General features: G+C 37.8%; 1 protein-coding gene across 15 annotated transcripts in view; it reads left to right on the top strand.

Annotated features, from left to right (window-relative positions):
* The window catches only part of MAPK10 (mitogen-activated protein kinase 10), a 623,441-nt gene that overhangs the window by 251,449 nt on the left and 347,597 nt on the right, over nt 1–24,395 (top strand). For 2 of the 15 annotated variants that reach the window (XM_067736533.1, XM_067736527.1), the window contains exons 1-3: nt 16,700–17,143; nt 18,532–18,714; nt 21,696–21,810. The gene's annotated coding sequence lies outside the window, so the exon portion shown is untranslated. Of the gene's footprint in view, nt 1–16,692; nt 17,144–18,531; nt 18,715–19,054; nt 19,157–21,695; nt 21,811–24,395 lie in introns of those variants that run through there. The other 13 variants (XM_067736532.1, XM_067736525.1, XM_067736534.1 and 10 more) reach the window with 10 other exon arrangements.

The following is a 24,395-nucleotide window of genomic DNA, read 5'->3' as shown; positions in this document are numbered from 1 at the left end:
AAAGTCCACTGCCTCAATTTTGGGTTGATTTGTTATGTATTCAGGTATTCCACAGATGCAGGGTACCTCAAGTTGATTGTGGGGATTTAATCCACTCTTCCTGAGGCAGCACGAAGAAATTTCCCTTTCTCTTGTTTGTTCGCACAGCTCCTGGGGTTCAGCTTTGGTTTTGGCCCCTCCTCTGTGTGTAGGTTACCCTAAGGCTTCCAGGTATATGGGGATTTTCTTGCCTTTCGGGAAGTCTGAGGTCTTCTGCCAGCATTCAGTAGGTGTTCTGTAGGAGTTGTTCCACATGTAGATGTATTTTTGATGTTTTTTGATGTATTTGTGGGGAGGAAGGTGATCTCCACGTCTTACTCTTCTGCCATCTTGAAGGTCTACTTCTGTTGCCTCTTTTTTATGGAAAGTTCTTTTAAGCCTACATTTACTTGTTACTTACTCCATGAAGACTTTCTTACCTGTAAGGTAGAACTAACTGTTTTCTCCTTTTAATTCATGGAATATGGTTACATTCTTCTCATGCTTAAAAGCTTCTTGAGGGCTGGGTCCATGACAGATTTATATGTATCTCTCTGGTGCCTATTCCAGTCCCTGGTACAAAAGAAGTGCCAAATAGATGTTTAGTGACTGAATGGTATCTGCTTTTTGTAGCATTTTCAAGGATGTCAGAGCAAATGTGTAAGATTGGTGCACTCAGCAATTCACCAAATATTTATCTAGTGTACTTACTGTGTGTCAGACATTGTTCTGGATGCTGAGGCTATACCAGTAAACAAAACATTGTCCACATCCTCATACATTTTAGAGGGGAAGACAGAAAATGAACACATAAACATTTACTATATCAGGAAGGGGTAACTGCTCTAGAGAAAAACACAGCCACCAGATAAGGGATAGAGGTGATGTGGGTGGCTATTTTAGAGAGGCTTGCCAAAAAGTCCTCCTAGAAGCCCTTTCCATGAGTTCTGAATGAATTGAGGTACAGATAACGCACATATTAAGGAAGAGAGTTTTAGAGAGGAGCAACAAGTGCAAAAGCCATGAGGAGGAAGCATTCTTGACTTTTTTGAAAAACAGCAAAGAGGCCAGTGCTGGCTGGAGGGAGAAAGGAGCTAAGGAGAGAAGGGCAGAGAATAAAGTCAGTGAGGCATCCAGTAGTCAGAGCCTGATAGGCCACTATAAGGAATTTGCATTTTATTCTCAGTGTGGTGGAAGCAATTGTGTGTTTTGCATGGGGAAGAGACATGGTATAATTGATCACTGTGGTTGCTCCGGGGAGAATAGACTATGGGAGCAGGAAGAGAAGCTGGAAGATTGTTTAGTTTTGCTAGGGCTGCTGTAGCAAAACACCACAAATTGAGTGGCTTAAGCAATAGAAATTTATTGTCTCATGGTTTTGGAGCTAGAAGTCCAAAATCAAGGTGCTGGCAGGACTGGTTCCTTCTGAGGTTGTGAGGAAAGAGTCTATTCCAGGCCTCTCTCCTTGGCTTGTAGATAGCCATATTTTCCCAGGGCCATTTCACATCATCTTCCTTCTAAAACTGAGCAGAACCCTGAGCACGTCCCCCACCCCAAGTACAAAGACCCTTCCATGTCTCTTGCTTCTTGTTTACAGAAAAGCTGTAGTCTCCCAGGCCTCCCTGAGTCACAAAAAAGCAGGCTCAAGCAGCTAATGATTAGGACAATAATGTCTGATGTATATTCCTGAGTTGTTTTATAGATACTGTAACTGCCACCAGAGGGAAAAAGCTAACTGCATGATGAACAGACTGCAGCCATGATATAAACTGCTGCTTCTTGAGCAATACTCAGTCTATGGCTGGCATAGTTCCAGGAACTGACCTTAGGAGAATGGGATTAACACTATTGCTTAGAGTAATCTATGTCTTTGTGGGCATCGAAATAATTGTAGCTTGTTCTACCTATATATGTAAATGGGCAAGTACAACTGTCAGCAAAGAGATGCTACAGACACATGTTGATATCTTCAACTCTGAGAATACAGCGCCCTATGTTAGCATGAAGAAGTTACAGAAGATGGACCTTTGCCCATGATCCCAAAGAAATGGAATGATGTTCTGACAAGTGGGGATTTATGAGCAGCGTTTGGCAGGAAGAAAATCTTTGCAGGAAAGAGCTCTCTGCAGGAGGCACCCTTTTGTCTTGTCACTAACCTTAAACCAGTCACCCCCAAGCTCTATACATCTCCAGCCCTAGCACACCTTTCAAATCTTGTAATCACACAATACCTTGCCTAACTTTTCAGTTCTTTCTGTAGATCAATGAAGTAGAAATGAAGAATAAGTAATTAACAGATGACCAGATCTCTTCCCTTCAGTAATCTCACGAACAAACTGTGTGACCAACCTGTGAAAAACATCTAGAGGAAGATCACAAGAAGTCGAGGAGCCTGCACACAGTGGCAGATGGTGATGGCTCTGGCCCCCATCTCAGTGATGAACTGAGATGACTTCCCTTCTTCTCTTTAAAACTTTCATTGCCAAGCAGAATATTCGGAGGTGATTTTGGGGGACACTGAGTCCACCATCTCCCCAGATTGCTGGCATTCTGATTAAAAGCACCTTTCCTTTTTACCAACATTTGTCTCTCTATGGAATATTGACTTGTTGAGTGGACCTGATTTGGTAACATGTCAATGCATGTCTGTCTGTGTACAAATTTCTCCTTTTTGTAAGGACACCTTGTTCTTAATGGATTAAGGGCCCACACTGTATTGGATTTGAAGGTCATTCTACTCCTGTATGACCTCATCTTAACTAATTACATCTGCAAACCATCTGGACTCTATTTCCAAATAACATCACATTCTAAGGTACTGGGAGGTTAGGACTTCAACATATCTCTCTTTTTTTTTTTTTTTTTGCGGTGTGCGGGCGTCTCCTTGCTGTGGCCTCTCCCATTGCGGAGCACAGGCTCCGGATGCGCAGGCTCAGTGGCCATGGCTCACGGGCCCAGCCGCTCCGCGGCATGTGGGATCTTCCCGGACCGGGGCACGAACCCACGTCCCCTGCATCGGCAGGCGGACTCTCAACCACTGCGCCACCAGGGAAGCCCTTCAACATATCTTTTTGAGGGGACACAATTCAATCCATGACAGAAACTTTGAAACACTTGCTCCTTATATTGTTCATACTTGATTGTCTTATTGATTCACTGATTCATTATTTTTCATTCCTTTAACAAAGATGCATTAAGTGTTTTCCAGGAACTTTTGGTATGGTGGATATAGCCATAAGTAGACAGAAAACATTCCTGCCCTTATGAAACGTACACTCTGAGATAAACACTCCTTCCTCCTCCCAGTAAGATTTCAGATCATCTAGCCTTTCAGGCTCTGTTCCTCTTTAACCAAGGTCTGAAACTCAATTGCAAACTCCTGACAGCAGAAGCTCATTAGGAGGCTCTGTTGGTGGCTGTAGTTGATCACTATGCTCATTGCTATAGGTCAGCTTCTCTGCAGGATGTAGTGGAGTAATAGAGCTCTCTTGGAAGCTGTTGCAGCTATGAACATGTGTCTTCAGAGATCTGTGCAAGAGTTGCCTTAAATCAAGGAGAATATGGATGGCCTTCACTATCACAGTGCTAGTGCTAACCTGATGGGAAGACAGTTCTTAGGAAGTGGAGAAGCTTCATCAAAGTCCTCCTCAATCTCTTAAAGATAGCTACCTCACAGGGAATGACTGGCTGCTGTAGAATTTTTGATGAGTCCAAGGTGTTTAGTTATCCATGACATGCTGGACATTCAGCCTTGGAAATGGGTGCCTGCTTATAAAGCCATCATGTTTCTCATTGCCTTTGATGGGCTACTCTGGAGCAGAAACCCCCAGCAAGGGTCAGGAGGAATCTAAGAGAAGGATTTCCCACAGGATGTTTGTCTTTTGTGGTTGCAAGGTGTAGAATGGAGTGATCTTCACTCTAGTGGTTCAATTATGTTGAACTTAAATAATTTTCTCTGTTTTCAAAAGACATGGCAGAATGTGATCCTCTGTAAAATACTTGTTTGAGAGATTCTGAATTAGCCTTGGGATAGTGAATGGTTGGTTCTTAGAATATCAAATGCTAGGAACTTTAGGCAACTATCTTAAAAAGGATATGATTGATTATTTAAGTCCTTACATAAGTATGATTTCTTCCTATTTCTTTTTTACCAAGCACTATATTAGCTGTTGTGGATGATGGGATGTCTGAGACAAGCTCTCAGTCTAGTTGAGGATGTAATCTTAACAGCCAACTTACACATGTGCTTTAGACAAAAATGTTGAACTCTCATAGTTCCTTTCTCATGAAGTCTGAATATGGTGAATTGGAGTCCTCATATTTTCGGAAACTTTTTGTTGGGTTTTACAAGTGTTTACTTAGCTTTAGACTTCAATTTCATGATGCCTCCATTTCCAAGTGGAAAAATCAGGATACTCTTATGTTATTCACTTAGATAAAATAATGTCTTATTTAGGGGTGCTATGTGTGTGTTTTTTGATATTATGGAATATATTTTGACCAGATTTTGAGTTGGGAGTAAAAAAGATAAATATATTCCATAATACTATCTGACTAGACCCAAAGATAAGTCTTGAGACTATCTAAGGAAGAAAAAAAGGGAATAATTCCCTTTATTTTAGAATCTTTTCCTTTATTTTAAATGATTACTGGAGTTCGAGTTGGCAAATCTCAATTCTTTCTACCAAATGAGTGTGATTAGTTTCATCAGTAGAATGGGATAATGCCCAGAATAGAATAAGTGTGAAAGGCCATAGCACAATGCTTGGCACACTGAAGATATTATTTTGTGTTAAACTGTTGTGAGACTGAGGGAATTAATTTGTACTTCTATCCACTGTGTTAGATTGACAATAAGTTCACAGAATTCATTACAGAAAATTGTGAGAGGTTCACACAGAAGGTAAGGGGATACTTAACACGATGGATTGAGAGAGTATTTTCTACTAGACTGTTACATTTCTTGCAAATTGAATCTAGTTTCCTCTGAATTTTTATATGTTTTGTAACTCAGACTTCATTTGTGATTCATCTCTCCCAAATTCATCACTAGAAGCTGTTGCAGTCTCTTGGTGTTATTTGTGACAGTGAGTCACCTGGCCCATTTCTGTGTTTAAAGTATTCCTATTTGTGTTACATATATCTTTAGTCAGTGGTCTCTTCATTACTGTAAGCTAGTTCCTTCTCTACATTCCTAGGAGTTTCCCACAAATTATATTACTGACTATGGTATGTGTGTGTGTTGTGTTGTATGTGTGTGTATGTGTGTTTTGTGTGTGTGCATGTTGGTGTTGTATGTGTGTGCATGCATGTGTGTATGCTGTGTGTATGTTGTATGTATTGTGTGTATGTTGTGTATATGTATGTATGTGTTTTGTGTGTGTGCATGCATGTGTGTATGTGTTGTGTGTATGTGTGTGTAAAGGAAAACTTACTTCTATTTTTCTCTACTCATACTCATAACACTTTATGAGTCACTGGTGTAACTCTGTGACCCTGACCAGTGTGGCACTGGTGTCACTTCTGATAACGTGTGGATTTTTCCCTCAGACAAGCAATTCTCTGACACCAGCCTGCAATTCAGTTTGATTCTGACACTAACTGGAGTTAGTGCAGAGCCCACTGATTAGGGCTAAGTCCCACAAGACTTCCCTCCACTTCAGCTACCAATCACAAGTAGTAGGTCCCCAGGTTACCCACAACGTCTGTCCAACTTGGCTACAAATCAGAGGTTTCCAAGAACCTCTCCTTGTATTCAGTTATTTGCTAGCACAACTCACAGAATTCAAGGGAAACATTTATGTTTATCAGTAAGTGGAAGCTCTCTGAATTCCATACTTCTGGGATTTTTTATGGAGCTTCATCACATAGGCATGACTGATCATTAGCTTAATCTCCAGCTCCTCTCCCCTTCCCGGGGTATGGGGGGATGGGGCTGAAAGATCCAAACTTCTAATTATGGCTCAATCTTTCTGGTGACCAGCCCACATCCCCAAACTATCCAGGAGCTCACTAAGAGTTTCCTCATTAGAACAAAAGATACTCTCTCCTAATACCCAGGAATTACAAGGGCTTTAGGAGTCCTGTGTCAGGAACCAGGTTCAAAGACCAAATATTAGAACAAAAGATGCTCCCAGTGTTCTGATCACTTAGGAAATTATAAGAATTTTAGAAACTCGTGCCAGGAACAGGGTGGGAGATGGGGGAGAGGCAGAGAACAATATATATATTTTCTGTTATTTCAGTGTGCATTTCTAAGGCTTCCCTGATCACCCCAGCTAAAAACTCTCCTTTTTCCAAACTTTCATTGGTTTATTCCCACTGCTCTAATGATTTAGCAACTAAAAAACCTTGCTGTATGGTTATTCAAATCCATGCCTAGTAAAACACTGACCTCCTTGAAAGAGCAGAAGCAATATCTGAACAAGTTTTGTCTTTACCATGTATAGTAGATGTTCAGTGACTTTTTACTGATTGAATGAATACTTGTTTGTCTTTGTGTATACATGCATTCATAACACCATGGCATTTCATTTCTATAAATGATGTCTTCAATCAAAGTATACAGCTGTGTTTGAGAGACTCCTGCCAGTATGTTTTCTACACTGTATATAGGAAATGCGTTTTCAGTTTAGGAACTGTAGCTATTTGAAGAGATTGAAATTTTGTCTCTTAGATTCGCACTTCGCCTAAAATCTTTGCTGAAAAAAGAACAGTCATGTTCCTTACAGAGGAGCACCAGGTGTTCTATTAGCTGCTGCTGTTTCTCAGTAGTTCACAGTCATATCATATTTTTAAAAAGCTGTGTTACACTGTTACACTACATCCTTGAAGGGCTTCTTCTGCCTTCCTTCTTGGGGGTTTCTCTGCTTCTGCTCACAGGTTGTATTGCCCTGAGTGCCAGTTTTCCATATGTACTACACAAGGCAACAATAACAAAAGGACATGATTAGTGCTCCCATTTTGAATGTGTAGTATCCTCATTGGAGGATACTACTTTTATAATTTAAGCTCACTAGCATTTTCCCCCTTAATCTCTCAATGTAGGAACTTCAGTCAGATATGCATGTATTTAAATTCTGGTGCATCTAGTTATTAGCTGTGTGATCCTGGACAAATTGAATTAAACTCTAAGTCTTAGTTTTCTTATCTATAATGTAGGGGTAATAATCCTACCTACCTGATGGGACAGGAGTGAGGACTGTGGTCAAGTAGCATGGGCCCAAGCACACAGTGGATGATCAATAAATATTAGCGAGATAGTGATCAAGAAATGCTGTGAGTTTGGAGCTGATTGTCTGTAAATCTAGCCTAGTGCCTGGGACAGAGTGTGTTCTCAAAAGATAGTAGCTAGTATTATAGTAAAGATGTTTGTGATAATATTGGTGATAACAGTGATAAAAATGATAGCAACTATGACTTTATCATTGTCAAGTAATATTTATTAAATGACTCAAAAAGCCAGAACTGACTTCAGCCATGTATCCTGTTTTCTCTGCCTTACGTTTTCATTTATAATATAAATGTGTGGTTTGCATCTTTTGCCCCATAGACAATCTGGTTGAAGATTTTCCATTTCTCCTGCTACTTTCCTGCTCCCTTCAACTAGGGAAGTATTATCTCTTTACTCTCATCCAAACATGATATGTTTTCCCTCACTTTTAAATTCATTCTCCTTAAATCTGCAACTGTCCAAATTCTATTCATTGCTCAAGAATCATCTTGAGGCTCTCTCTTCCATTATGTTACAGAACTATAATTATCATGTAATCTAGACCCAATATTTTACAGTTGAAGAAACTGAAATCTAGAGAACGCCTGCCTGCCCAACATCTTCTGGGTTGTCAGTCATAGTGGAACTAGAACTTAGATCTCCATTTTTATTGGACCGTGCTTCTTCTCAACATATACAGGATTTAAGGTCCATGTTTTCAGCATGGATGCCCATGTTGAGGTCTTCCCTCTCTGAACTAGAGACTTCATCTTTTTATCCTATGCTTAAGGACTTATTAGAGATTTTTTTTCTCTAGTGGGCCAGACTTGACTCTGCAATAAGATCATGAGCTTCTTTTTAATGTCACCATGTCTTGGCCTTCTTTTTCAAATCTCCAGCACAGTGTTTTGTACTTATATGCTACTCAGTGATTTGCTAACTGAATTGATTTTAATTAAATTGTAAGAATGTCACGCAATTCCAACAGCTGTACTATTTTTTTTTTTTTTTTTTTGCTTAGTTTTCTTGATCTGGTTCTCTATTTCTTTATATATTTGAAAGAGTATATCTCTGAATATCTGCTGACCAAGTAGCTGAATTTTCTCCGGGAAATTTTCAGGGAGGCTTGCTGATGTCCTGAATACTTTCTCAAGTGTAGACTGGCAGGTAGGCTCAAATTCCTTCAAGTTTATTATTAGTTCCATAGTGCTGCTTCAACACTGCAGAGTAGCATACGATCAATTGCACCTCCTCATGTGTATCTACTTTAAGAACATTATCAAGCAATAGAAGATGAATGCTTCTGGGGCACTGCACAATGTTCATAGCTTACAAAGTCATAACAGGAAATTTAAATTTAAGTGTGTGTTACATCTTTTTTTACTTCAGATGGATTCAGTTGAATATTGATTGACTGTCATGTGCCAAGGGTTGTGCCAGGCACTGTCATATATGTCATTTAATTTGATTCTCACAAAAATTCTGTGAAGCCAAAGTTATTACACCCATTATGTCGATGTTTAAATTAAGCAATGGAGAGGCAGGCTTCCCTGGTGGCGCAGCGGTTGGGAGTCCATCTGCCGATGCAGGGGACACGGGTTCGTGCTCCGGTACGGGAGGATCCCACATGCCGCGGAGCGGCTGGGCCCGTGAGCCATGGCCGCTGAGCCTGCGCGTCCGGAGCCTGTGCTCCGCAACGGGAGAGGCCACAGCAGTGAGAGGCCCGCGTACCGCAAAATAAGTAAATAAATAAAGCAGATTTAAAAAAAAAAAAAAGAAATGGAGAGGCTATGTGGTCTGTACAAGTCACACAGACAGGAAACAGGATAGCTGTTTGAACAATAGATTTAAACAGAATCTGTTGCTGAGTCCAATACTCTTTCCACTATCCAGTATTCCAAATAAGCTTTAAAAGTATTTATACTTTGTTTTATAATTTTAAAAATTTCCTGTACATACACAAGACTTTCATTGAATTTATACTATCATCATTGCTATATCTTTGTAAATTTAGATAATTTTCAAGATTGGATTCCTATTTCCCTGTCTCCCTCTTGAATATAACATTCCAATAAAGGTTAAATGGCATGGTTAGTATACACAGAATTTTTTGGTTAATAATTTGAAAGTCTTGCAGGCATAAGCTGTATATACAAGTTAATGCTGATGATTTTTTGGTTTAAAAATATAAGACCAAATATATCAAATCCTGTATTATATTATTAACTCTGATTACCGTTCTTTTGATTGTTAAGATACTATCACTATGCATTACTATTATGTAGCCTATTGTTCTATTGCACAGACCCAGAATTCACTAACTAATTTGGTGATTAAAAAAATCTTCTCACATCAGTGTTTAAAAATAGGCTCTCTAATATTAGGAAATTTCATTTAGTGGTGAAGAGGATCTATATCTATAAAAAGGATATTATTAACCTTTTATCTTTAATTACAAAAATTTGGGCTTGTATTTTGTCTCTTGGTCTGCCTCAGTGGCTGTTTACCTTCTGAGCACTGTGGTGGCAAGTCAGAGTCAGTGGAGAACAGCCCTTTTAGAAATCCTGCCATGTACAACAACACAGATGGACCTTGAGGGCATTATGCTAAGTGAAGTAAGCCAGGCAGAGAAAGACAAATACTGCATGATATCACCTATATGTGGAGCTTGAAAAAAATTGAACTTATAGAAACAGCGTAGAAAAGCGGTTTCCAGGGGCTGAGGGTGGGTGGAGAAAATAAGGAGAGGTTGGTCAAAGGATACGTACTTTCAGTAATAAGATGAGTAAGTTCTGAGGATCTAATGTATAACATGCTGACTGTAGTGTATAACACTGTATTGTATAGTTGAAATTTGCTGACAGTAGATCTTAAATGTTCTCACTAAAAAAAAAAACAGTAAATATGGTATGTGAGCTGATGGATAATTTTAATTCAATGGGGAGAATCCTTTCACAATGTATGCATACATCAAGTCATCACGTTGTACACCTTAAATATCTTATAATTTTATTTGTCAACTATACCTCAATAAAGCTGAAAAAAAAGAATAGTCCTTTTAATGAAGATACGAATTGCTGCAGAGTTGTAAGAAGTTGAATTTCTAGGCCAGATTCAAATATGATCTATGGTATCTCCATGCTTCTGTCATGCCTCTGGGCACTGCAGCAAAGCCAAGGATAAGGAAAATTGAAATTGCTGCAGATGTACATGGATTGAAGTGTGGATAAACCTGAGGATGTATGGCAAGAATAACTGTTTCCTTATCTCACACACCAGCTTCTGCTGGGATCTAAGAAAAGGCAATTTTCTATTAGCATGATTGTTCAAAAGACAAATACTCTAATTAGATTTTTTTTTTTTTTGCGGTACACGGGCCTCTCACTGTTGTGGCCTCTCCCATTGCGGAGCACAGGCTCTGGACGCACAGGCTCAGCGGCCATGGCTCACAGGCGCAGCCGCTCCAGGGCATGTGGGATCTTCCCAAACTGGGACACGAACCCACATCTCCTGCATCGGCAGGCGGACTCTCAACCACTGCGCCACCAGGGAAGGGAAGCCCTCTAATTAGATTTTTTAAACTGTTGCTACCTGAGGAAGTTTAAGATACTTTGATATTATTTTTAAATAGAATTCCATCCCCCCATAATCATTGTCAACTAAATCCAGACTTTCAAAAAAGTCTACCAGGCTACTGAAAAGCTACCGTTTTCCAAGCAGCAGATATTCTGCATTTATAATCAAAGTATGTTTAACCAAAAAGGGATATAATTTAGCTAGTTATGGGTGTTGCCAGTGAAAAAAAACCAATGCTTTTATAAACTTAATAAAAGTAATAAAAGTTGGTTCAAAATACATTTTCTGCCACTGAATTCTAACAATAGTGCTCTGTCCACTAGGAAAAACTTTCAGTGGACCAATTTTATCTACTTTCTTTTGATGTGAACACAGTTGTTTCCCGAATGTAAAATTGACTCCTAAGCAAGAAGAAAATTATAAGTGAGTGCAACATGACATTATACATTTGTCAAAACCTGTAGAACTGTGCAAGACAGTGAACCCTAATATAAACTATGGGTTTTGTTAATGATAATGTATTAATATTGGTTCATCAATTGTAACAAATTTACCACACTGATGCAAGATGTTAATAATAGGGGAAACTGTGGGGAGGGAAGCTGGGTATATGGGAATTCTCTGTTCAATCTTCTTGTACACCTAAAACTACTCTAAAAAAATAAAGTCTGTTAATTAAAAAGGAAAGGGAGTGCAGAAGTAGATTCCTTCTCTTTCTGTGACATTGAAAGGTCACAAAATTTATTCTTTTTAAAACCATTAGGTTTAATTTAATTTTATTTTTTATTGAGTATAACTTACAACATTACATTAATTTTGGGTGTGCAACAATGATTTGACACTTGAATATATTGTGAAATGATCACAATAAATGCAGCAAGCATCTGTCACCATACATACTTACAGAATTTTTTTTCTTGTGATGATCACTTTTAAGATTTACTCTCTCAGCAACTCTCAAATATGCAATATGGTATTATTAACTATAGTTTCTAGGCAGTATATTACATCCCCCATGACTTATTTATTTTATAACTAGAAGCTTGTATGTTTTGATCTCCTTCACCCATTTCACCCATCCCCCCTGCCTTTGGCAACCACCAATCTAGTCTCTGTTATCTATGAGCTTTTTTATTTACTTGTTTTAGATTCCACATATAAGTGAGATCATATGTATTTTCTCTGTCTAACTCATTTCACTTAGCATAATGCCTTCAAGGTCCATCCATGTTGTCACAAATGGCAAGATTTCATTCTTTTTATGGCTGAATAATATTCCACTGTGTATAAATATATCATGCCTTCTTTATCCATTCACATATCAGTGGACACTTAGGTTGCTTCCATATCTTGGCTATCGTAAATAATGCTGCAACGAACATGCGAATGCATATATCTTTTCAAGTTAGTGTTTTTGTTTTCTTCAATTAAATACCCAGAAATGAAATCAGATTATATGAGGAACCATTGATATTTTAAGTTCACTACACTGAAGATTATTATGACCATGGTAAACTGTTAGTTATGTGTTTCTTATCCAAGTAGAATGATACAAGATATTAATTAAAAATTGCATTGTGGAAGTTATTTTGAGATATAAATTTTGATTTAATTTTAAGAAATTTAAATAGTTTTTTTTAACCTCAAGGTTTCTCAGTGCTTTTAATTTAGTAATGTGCAATATGACTTTCCAAAAGGGAGATACTGTTTCTGAAAGTTTTAAATTGTGGAATTGTTTTGCAAAGGACAGTGTTCCCCAGGTGCAAACATCATGAAAGATACATGGCTGACTTTCTGAGAGAAGACATTATTATATATGTTGAAATGATAGTGAATCTGAGTCAATACTGACTCTCTGAATTCCCCTCAAATTCATTCACTCCTCAGTTCATTTATAATTTTGCTTGTGTTTATCAAATCATTTGCATCCTCTTACCAGCATCCTAATTTATAACCTAAATATCTAATTGTTAAAAGAGTAGCTAGGTGACACTCCTCTTCAGCAGCGTCACTGTTATAATGACCTCTTTGACTTCTTTTGTAAATTTATTTGCAGGTGGAACCTTTAACTCTCATCTGAGGGTTCAAGTCCATTCTAGGCTCTGGGCTAGGGTGGTCAGCCTTCCTGGTTTGCCTCAGACTGAGGGGTTTCCTGGGATGTGGGACTTGCTAAAACCTGGGAAGTCCTTGGCAAATGAAGACTAGTTGGTCTCTCTACTCTGGGTCCGATTTTGATAAGAGACCTTAGTACTGTAGTTGGTTTTAATGCTAGCCCCCCATGAAAGAACTTGAGACTTAGATTCAGAAATTGAATTCTTACTTGGCAGTCCAATCTCACTGACTTGATTCTTTTATGCTCCCTTATTCCCGAGTCCTTTGCCATTTACTGTTTGTAAAGCCAGGTCTTCAGCACCTTCATTAAGATCCTGGTGACCCTGAGTCTAGCCCTTCCTATTGCTGGGTCTGCTTGGGTTTGAAAAATCAAGACTCAAGGTATAGGACCAGATTTGCAAGTTTAGAAACTCTAACTTATTGTTCACTCAGCAATTTCTTCTTGGGAATTGACTTAATTTTTTAAAAACAGCTATTTAATTTATACAGAGTGAATACACTGGTCTTAAGAGCTAGACTTTGAAGAGTTTTGACAAATGCTTACATTTATGTAATAACTCACACCTCTGTCAAGATGTCAAACAGTTTCATTACTATAGAATTTCCCTCAACTGTGTGGCTCCCCCAGACAATCATAGTTCTGATTTCTATCACCATAGAATAGTTCTGTTCTAGAACTTTATATAAATGGATTTATATAGTAAATACTCTCTTTTGTCTCATTTTCTTCACATAGCATGTTTTTGAGATTCATGTATGTTGTTGCATATTTCCATAGTTCATTCTGAAAATGTAATATCCTCTCATTGAGGACTTTAAATGGTTTTATCCAGTAAGGAGTAGGATCTATTTAGGTGTCATTTTTTTTTAACTAACATATTAAATGATCTAATTTTAGGAAATTATTTTTTCTGTGGTGTATAAAATAGATTTAAAAGAACATTTTAATCATCTAAATATTACTGAAATGAGTAGGCTGAGAATTAAAGCCCTAAATAGTAAAATACACCCCAGTACAATGTTGGCATCTATCACTCTGTCACTTGTGCCTTCAAGAATTAACACCTAATAGAAGAAAAGTAAATGGTTTTAGCCTATTCATAGTTGTCATTCTTTTTTCATTGCTGAATAGTATTCTATTATATGAATATACCATAGTTTGCTTATCCATTCTTCTGTTGCTATACTTTGAGTTGTTTCCAGTTTTTACCAATTATCAATAAAGCTGGCATAAACATTGATGTATAACTTTTTTTTGGTGGACAAATGTTTCTATTCTCTTAGGTGACTATCTTGTTGTCATACTGTAGGTGTATGTTTACCATTAAAAATCACCAAACCATTTCCCAAAGTAGTTTTACCATTTTATGCTCCCACTAGTAATGTAGGAGAGTTCTGGTTTCTCTGTATCCTACTCAATAATTAGTGTTGTTAGTCTTTCCAATTTTAGTCATTTTTTGTGGGTGTGAAATGGCATTTACTGCAGTTTTAATTTGCATTTCCCTGATGACCAATTCCATTGAATACTTTTTAATATACTTATTGACCATTTATATATCTTCCTTTGTCAAGTCCTGCTCAAGACTTTTGCCCATTAAACAAAATTGTTTTTATCATTGAATTGTAGGATATTTTTATATAATCTAGAGTTTGTGAATATCAAGAATATTTTCAGATATGTTTATCAAGAGTATTTCCTTCTAGTCCATGGCTGTCTATTCATTTTCTTAATGTTTACCTTGGAAGCTTTTAATTTTGATCAAGTCTATTTTTTTTCTATTACGGTGAGTGCTTTCTGTGTCCTAAGAAATCTTTGCCTACTCCAAGAACAGAAAGCTATTTTTTCTTCTAAAAGATACATTTTATTCTAATAGCTTTATAGATTTTGGCTTTCATGTTTCAGTGAAAATTTATCTTGAATTAATTTTTGTGTTTGCAACGTGAGGAGTTGAAGTTAATTTTTTCCTCACTGATATCCAGTTATTGGGAATTGACTTCTGATATCAAAACTTAGAATAAAGTAAATTAAAAGCTGGAATGCCAATTACATTGTGCTATATAAAGTTATTTGGCTAATCAATACATATTTTTGCTTGAGACATAGTTGTCTTGTACGTAGGCCCATTGCCAAGACTAAAAGTTAATACTCACCTGCTTCTTGTTGAACTTGAAATTAGAACAAAGCAACCTCCAAAAACTTATCCACTGGATGAAAAAGAAAACTCATGCAAGACTTTTTTTTCTAGATTCCCTCCTGAATGAAATTATGTCAGCAGCAACAACACAAAACCTGATGTGGTCCTGCATGGTTTTATGATGTGTTTCAGTGTCTACAATCACTGCTTGGTTTATATTTTTTGCATGTTTTATCCTTTCTGTTAACATGTGGTAGAAGCTCCTTATTCATGTAAGTATGCTAGTTCCAAAACACAGTGTAGAGTGGTATAAAACTCAGTCTTACTTGGTTGCAATTGACAGACAACCTACTGTAAAGTTGTTTAAGCAAAAAAGGAATTTGATTCAATTATGTAACTTGAGAAGCCCAAGGGTTGAGGCTGGTTAGGCCATATATGTATTGAAAATTTCCCTTAAGTAGAAAAATATTTTTAAACAGTTACAAAATTTTGGTAATTAAAAAAGAATAGTGGAAGTAGTCCACTGTTCTGAGCTCTCATTCTAGAAAACTAATATTTATAGATTAACATTCTATATTTAAGAACCTATGACATCTATCTATATATATATATATATATTTTTGTGTGTGTGTGTGTGTGTGTGTGTGTGGTATGCGGGCCTCTCACTGTTGTGGCCTCTCCCGTTGCGGAGCACAGGCTCCGGACGCGCAGGCTCAGTGGCCATGGCTCATGGGCCCAGCCGCTCCGTGGCATGTGGGATCTTCCCGGACCGGGACGCGAACCCGTGTCCCCTGCATCGGCAGGCGGACTCTCAACCACTGCGCCACCAGGGAAGCCCTATGACATCTATATTTAAACATCTATATTTAACATTTAGCAAACTATATGGAGACTTAAAAATATACTCTAACAAAGACAGGACAGATTACTTAAATAAAATTGAGATATCTGTCCCAAATAGTACTCTAGCAATTTGCATCCATTCCCTAAAGAATTACCCCAATTTTAAAAAAAAGAACCCTCATTTGTTAACTCAAATTATTGATATTTTCTTTCCACATTCAAATTACAATCTAAGAATCAGTTTGCTGAGTTTGGTTTAGTGGGTATTTATTCAGGATTTTTATGAAAGATAAGGAAACAGAGAAGAAGAATTGTGCCGTTCAAATGACCTCTGCAGTCCAGGTGGGACCCAAATGCTTACTTCGCTTCTGAGGTTATTACATTCTTGTTTGCTTTGACATTTAGAGATACTCCATATCTCTCTTTGTGCTGTTTGCAAAAAGCTGAGCTAGTTGAAAAGCACAGATTGACTATATTTCCAATGGTGTTTTGGTCTGCAAGCATTTGTTTCTCAGCCCTGCTGTGTGCTGAGCCAGGGCTGCATGGAGTGGGGTTGTTTCTCCCGGTTGTGCAGCTCCCGGGTGTGCAGACTGGCTGCCTGATGTCGTAGCTGCTAATAATAGCTGCCAACGAACCCTGTCCCTTTCCACTTTACCTGGTCCTCTTTTCATTGGAAAACACTAGCTGTAGCCGCACATAGACTTTTTCCTCTTTTCCTTTCTCCCTCTTACCCCTCCCTAGACCTCTCTGGGCTTTGACGTCACGTGTGCTCCTTTTGGTTGCCATAGCAACCCCATTCCCCAAGCCCTCTGTCTGTCTCCTCTGGTAGGTTCCACAATGGTACAGGCAGCATCACGCTGCACAATGGTTTCCAGACAGTGAAAGAGGGTGATTCAGCAAGCCACTCTTCTTCTTCTTCTTCTTCTCCTTTTTTTAAAACCTCCCCTTCTCTTTTTATTTTTATGGGGGTGGTTGGTGCTTGTTATATGCTTACCTTTTTCCTTTCCTTTTTCATTTTTACACTATTCCTTTTTTCTCCTCAACCCTCAATTCCTAGGGGCTTGAGTGACTTTAGGATTGGCTTTTCTTGGAAATCACCTGTCCATCATTAATTTTAAACAATTTCCCCACCTCCAAAGAATCTATTCCTTATTACAGTTTGGAATGTGGTTAATGAAAAACAAGTAGGGAGGATTTCTGGGGCAAACACTGCTGGATCAGGATCGTAGTTCTCAAGCACGGAATGGTAGGTGGCTCTTTGCTCATTCTGGGTTCTAACCTGTTTTATTTGGAGGGTGGGGGTGATGTCTATTGATTGTTTCTGGTGGGGTGGGAGAGTGAGCATGGAAGAGGGAGGCAGAGATGGGGTGGATAGGAGGTTAATGAAGTGAACTACCTCTGAGGCAAGAAGCCACCAGCCTTTCCTTCTCTGCGGATCATCTCTCCCCAGACTTGGGCATGTTGAAACCTTTCTGTTTGGAGTGAGGTTTGGCAGAGGGTGGGAGGGAGCATTTTTATTGTGACCGGGGATTTTTAGACTAATGCAGAGCTACAGAAGGGAAGAGAAAACCAGAGAGACAGAAAGAGAGAGAGAAAGAGAGAGAGAGAGAGAGAGAATGAGAAACAGCTGTACTTGTTAGAAGTGCTGACCTCAGTCCCAGATCTAAGAAATGCCATGGGTTCCGTAACACATTAAAAAATCACATCTTTAAGATATGCAGAGTTTAACTTATTCAAGTTTACTTCCTGAGAGATGTAGCTTAAATAAGTATTTTGGGGCATATTTACATATTTTAGTTCAGGAGTGGTATTTTTAGTTGGAAAACTAATGGCATTACTCTTGCAGAGACGCTCTAGGCTAAATTTGGGCTGGGAAGAGGAACACAGAATGGGGGTCAGGTTAGAGATAAAACATTGGCACTGCAGTTGCATAGGTAAGGGGTCCCTTTAAGAAAGTGATCTAGTCACAGCAGGCAGCATTTGTTTTTTTTTTTCTTCATGGCATGGTTCCCAGGTACTCTGTACTAGGATACTGTGTCCCCTAGAAATGTCAGAGCTCATTTGGGAGAAAAAGATATATCATCAAAAATGAGCATGGCAATGTATTTAGCAGAATTTATGTATTTGTGCCTGCAGCAAAATAAATGTGATTTATTGGAAAATCTTCAAGTAAATCAAGACTAGAGCTATTTAAAGAAAATTACATATATATATTTCTTTTTTCCCTCTCCCTTTAAGTCTAGAGACTGAGTCTCTGTTTTTACCCCCTTAAAGGCATAATTTCCTAGGGTCCTGTAATTTAACCACAGAAAAAGAATGGCTTATCCCATGGCAGTTGGCTCTGAAGCAATCACAAGGTTGTTTACATGGGCTGTCTTTGCTGCAGAGCCTGACAGTGTCTTTACAGCAGCCCTGCCTGCTTTGGTGTGTTGACGATAACTTTTATGAACAAACTGGATAGAGTCAGGCTAAGTCCTATGGGACAGGCCACAGCTCAGACTGAAGGAAATTGGGTCTAAGTGCACCAGGCATTGCCAACCCAATATCCAATTTCTCCCTCTGTCCCTAGTCTGCTAGTTGTCAGACCCTGAAAGACCTCACAGAATGCTGATCCATGTATTAAAATGGTTGCAGGAAAGGCCTGCATTTCTCTCAGAGAGGCTGCTGTAAATTTTCTGCCTTGGATGAATTTTTGTGTTATAAATATAGAGAGTGATGCTCATGCCCATGAATGAGCTCGCAAGCTTCCGACTCCACTTTGGAGCCATTGGATTATTGGGGCCGGACAGTTTGGATGTAGCAGTTTTGCTGTCTCTGGTATGTATTCCCTCTACCTTGATCTCACTCTTAAAATTGATATAAAGTCCTAGATTATCTTATTTTATCACAGAAAGCAAACTGGATTTTCTCTCCTTCACAACAGCACTGGAAAATCCAATGACAAAGGTGGTATGACCTTAGGTATTAAAGAGTCTTCATGCTTCCTCATTTGTACATCACTCCCTCTTGTTATTGCAAGGAATCTTTAATTTGACAATCTCCTAGTGTTATAAAATCTTCACAGTTTTGGTAAAAAGATTCTTGATGATGGGCAGTAAGAAATGATATGCAGAGTAGGAAAAATCAGCTGCTTCCGGCTTCCTGCTTGCCTGCCCCAGAACAGCATCTGCTGTGGGGAGGAGTGTGTTTGCCACGCTGGAAGCTGGGGCTTATGAACAGATCCCAGAGGGACCAAGTGTGTTTTTGCTGTCATTGTCTGGTACGTCTGCAGCTATTAGTATTTAATGGTTTCAGAATACACGGTCAATAATTTTCAAGGTTAAAATGAACTGAGAATTGATGGCGGATGCCATAAAATATATGTAGATTTTAAAATTACAGGAAAATTCATAGGATTTCCCTTGTTAGTGTATCCTATAGGAATATCATGAGCAAAAGGAATCTGCCTAATTTAAGTAATGTGAAAAAGCCTCCCATATTTAAAGGGAAAGCCTCCCATATTTAAAGGGAAAGCCTCCCATAGTTAAAGGTTTTTTTGTGCGTGTGTGTGTGACTTTATGTAAATGAATCTTAGTGGAAAAGTCTTTTAATACTGATGATGGATAAAGACGAATTGGGTTTTTCTTGTTAAACATGAGGGCAGATGCTCTCCCTTCCTGCTCTACTTCTGGCTGCAGGTCACATTTGTAGCTATAAGACTTTACATGGAATTGGTGTGTTCAAATTGAATGATTGCCTAGGTGCTAATGAGAATAATGGACTCCTTCAATTAGAATAAGAAGTAACAAATTGACATTTTAAATTCTTTCTCTGTTGCCCCTACTATTTCCTCTTGCTGTCTCTTTTAAGCTTTTGGTTGGACACTGCAACACTTATGCAAAAAAGAGGCACAAAGTGTCCAGGAATGACAAGAAAGGAGTACAATGCTGTATTTGTTGTAGGCTGAGTGCTTGCTTCCTACCATACCACGCTTGCATCTCTTACACCTTCTTCTGAGGACCAAGGATTCGTGGAAAAAGTTGGGCCTATAGACTACTGGGGGAGATGCTTATTGATAAAGAACAAAATCCATTTTTTTTAGCATATTAGAGATATTTGTTGCATTACATAAGTCTGAGATGAGACACTGCTGCTGATTCAGATAAAAGATCTTGCTGCATATTGATTGAAAGAGAAATTGTAATTTAGAATTGTAGCTTGGATTTTCAGAAATTTACCTATCTGTACATATTCTCATAACCAAGTTATGAGAAAATCTCTGTGTTTCAGGTTCTGTTTCTCCCCCCTCTATGTAATGGAAGAGAACTCCATTTCTAATTGTGAATCTTGGTAGAAACTCTAAATGGAGACTTCAGGTGATATTGAAAATCCTTAAATTGAAAGAAACATTTTTAGTTTGAAAAGTGGACTGCAAGTTTATGATTATTTTTGATAAAGGATTTTCTAGTTGAATTGACATTTCAGATTCATAAAAAGCCACTATGGCCTTTCTCACTGATCTTATCCCTGGTGACTATGAGATGTAAAACCCATAGGCTTATAGGAATGCTCCTAGGAATGGAAATTAAAGTTTTGAATGGAAAAAGAAAGGATTGAAGTTTCCTTAGAAATGTTTTTAACCCATAGTTACTCCAAAACCCCATATGCACCATAATAAACAGGATTTTTTCTACATTTTGTGCGTGTGTGTGTAATTGCTTATTCCTGGGCTTCCTGTATTCACTACTAAATTATAATCTCTGTCAGGGACTGACTGTGTCCGCCTGGTGCATAGTAGGGGCACAATCAATATTCCTTGAACGAATGTCTCTCATGCACATAGTTCTCTAAATACTATGGGTGAAAGAGTTTGGGAAACTGTAACACAGTTTCTGCCATTTGGGAGCTTATAGTCATTTAGGGTGATGAGGTTAAATAACAAAGATGGTATATGATCAAGTGTCCATACTCAATACATATAATAGGAATTCAGAGGAGAAAGACATTTACCTCCTCTGAAATGGTGGTAGGCCACACTGGGATTGTTGCGGAGAGGGCAGGAAGATGTGGTGTGGGAGGATTTCCAGCAGCAGCAATTGTAAACACTTGGCCTGGAAAGGGACTCTTATTTGGGGCAGAGAGGACGTTTATTTGGGACATGGTGACCATACTTTTCCAAACTAGAAATCAAAAGCTGTAGGTTGATAATGGGTAGAACATTGGAAACTGGAACAGTCTTGGAGAATCCGTCCGGTATAATGTCGAAAAGTAACAGTAACAGACCGAAGTTACAAACTACTTTTGTAACTAGATCAGATTATGGAAAAACATACATAACAGGTCTCTTTCTAGCTTCAGACCAACTTCAGTGTAGTTTTATTTTACTTCACATACTTCAGAGATTTCCAAACTTCTCCTCCTTTAGCCATAACTCTGTAACCCACTGTTCTAAATGAACCCATTTGTTTTTAAATGAGAAGCAGACTGTGCAAACATGTAACAGGGAGCTGTCGCAGTTGAAGCTGAATAGGGTGCCTCCTATCACAAAACCAATCCATATCAACCAAGGTAACAATTACTAACTGGGCTTATATTCAGATTGTAAAATTCCAACTATTCTGGTGTTGGTAACAACCAAGTTCTTGTGTTTGTGATAAATTTGAACAGAGTGAACTACCTTGAGATGTTTTATTCCCTCCCCCTGTGTCCCATCACCCATCACCCATTGTCTTTGGCAGTCTTTTGATTTTCTAAATGCAGGTGAAATTTTTATTGAAATGTTAAAATCAAACTTGGCTGTGTTTTTGCTTTGATTTTAGGCTAGCTTGAGAAACACCAACAGCAGGACCATCTCAGATCTTTGTTATGGCAACTCAGGCAAGAAGCTGTTGAATTAGACCCATTTCCTGTAGATGAGAAACCATACAAGCAGTGGTGAGTTGCAAATTTAAAAATGTTCCTTAGCAGGAAACATGTGATCTATATAACCAATTTAAATAGTGCATGTGATTTAGTGTATAGATCGGAAAGAAATACTGCTCCAAATAATGTCAACTAAAGAAGTGAAAGTCAACAGGACAGAAAGCTTAACTGATGGTGTGGTGCTATCAATACCACATGTAGGAGCTACAGGTCTTTAGGTGCATAAGTGCATCGTATAACACCATGATGCTACCACCCTGGATGATACCAGCCTAAGTAAGGTGACTACAATGAATAATTTCATGAGGCTGCATAACAGTTGGGTAACAGTATTTTTCAGTGGCTTTTATTATTTGCAGCATAATTCTATATTTTACTGATTTATCCTCTCTAGTAGAAGAATTGGTTCTGAGCTAAATTATAATGCTTAATTCCTTTTAGGAATATATATATATGTATATATATATATGTATAATGTATGTATATATATGTAATAAATATGTATGTATAATATATATATTATATATATAATATATATGTAATATATATTAACATAACATTTAGATCTTTAGACATAAGGGAAGAGAAATCAACATCACAGTTTTATAAAGCTCAATTTGTGGACATTTTAGCCTACAAATTCTTTGCTTAATAAAAACAGTATTAAAAATAGATCCAGTTGCTTTGCTAGTTGGAATAATTTTAAAATCTTCTTATTTTATAAAATATCAGCACACGCAGGCAGAGTATATTTTTTAATCAAATACTTGATGCTTCATAGTCACCAATGTCAATAATAAATAGATTCCAGCAGAGATGAACTAGTTATAATCCGTCAAACAACATCTTTGAGAAATAAGAGTATGACAGTGGTGCTTGTAAGATTCCAAAAGAAGCTGTTTTGAACTAGTGATCAATATCTCTCTTTCATTTGTTTAGTGGCTTATATAACTCTGAGTATGTAGGCTGCCCTATGAATCAATGCATAACCCATAACTGCAGAGCACTGATGAAATTAACCCTATATGAAATTAACCCTATACTTTCTTCACATCATGATTCTCATTACAGTCTGCTTATAATTATATTGAGAAAGCAGATATAATAGTCATCGCTATGCTGTGCGTAATCAATATGTATTAGATGTGTTTGTTATGACTGAGAATCATATGTAATTGCCAGTAATCAACAATTTCAATTTAAAAGAAGGGTGATTTTTTATGGCTGAACTTAATATTTTGAGTTATGTGTGCCTCCCAGTGATGTAGAAAACAGATATTGCCCCATCTTAAACATATATTCATTAAGCAAACATTTATTGAGAATCCATGGTGTAGATATCATCCTTAGCTCTTGGGACAGCTGAAAAAGACAGTACCTGCCTTAAAGGAGCTATGTTTAAAGAATGTGGCACTTATGATAAAGTATGCCATTAAAAAAGGGAGTTATTTCTAAAGAGTGTGGTACTTATCCACTGCTATTAAATGGGTAGACATTGGGTGATAAAGGAAGCGCAGCAGAGGAGAGTCTAAGACAGATCGGATGGGGATTTGTTAAGGAAGGCTTCCCAGGGGGAGTGATATTTTAGCTGAATGTTAAGGGCAATAAGAGGTTAGCTAGAAGAAGGGGAGCAGTGAGAACATTTTTCAAGGCCCCAGCAACTTGAGAGAGCCTGGGTGTTTGGGGGCACTAGATGCTATTTACTATGCTGGGGCATAAATGAGGGTGGTAGAGATAAAGCTGAAGAGGGGTACAGGAGATATATCATGAAGGATCTTTTAAACAGAGCTAAGGAGTTTGTATTTTATTCCAAAATGAAGAAGCTTTGAAAGATTTTAAGTAGAATGACATGATGAAATTTATTTTTTAGTAAATATCATGTACCTAGAAGAGTGTATAAAACAAATGCAGTTTAAGGAATAATTATAAAGCAAACCTCACATAACCACCATTCATATTAAGGAGCAGACTCCCAGAAAGCCCTTTGTGCTCCTTTAAGATCACATGCTTTTCCTTTCCCGCTAGAGGTAACCATTACCCTGCCTTTTGTCACGCTTATTCTCTTACTTTTCTTTGTAGGTTTTCAATCTTGTAATCATAGTAGTATATAGTGATATATTCTTAATCACCTGATTTTGTGAAACACTGTAAGATTCTTCCATGTTGATGTATGTAGTTTATTCATGTAACTTATGTAGTATTTTACTCTATGAATATATCCAAATTTACTTAGCCATTATTATGATAGACATTTGGATTATTTCTATATTACTTATGTGTGTGTGTGTGTGTGTATATATATATATAAAATAACCTGAGTTATTTATGTACTAAATAAATGTTAAATAAATACATTTACATATAATAATATTAAATATACATATGACACTTTTTATGCACATATATTATTGCTCATAGATTCTAGTATACATGTATAAGAGCTTCTCTAGTATACACATCAAGGAAAGGAACTCCTGAGTTTGGGGGTATGTGCACATTCAGTTTTTCTAAATAATGCCAAATGTTTTCCTCAATTGGTTGCCTCAATTTATATTTCCATCAGCAATATATAAGAAGCTCTATATCCTCACCAATAC

The sequence above is a fragment of the Pseudorca crassidens genome, chromosome 4 (assembly GCF_039906515.1).
Source record: "Pseudorca crassidens isolate mPseCra1 chromosome 4, mPseCra1.hap1, whole genome shotgun sequence".
NCBI classification, from domain to species: Eukaryota; Metazoa; Chordata; class Mammalia; order Artiodactyla; family Delphinidae; genus Pseudorca; species Pseudorca crassidens.
This window is presented reverse-complemented; position numbering and strand designations above follow the sequence as displayed.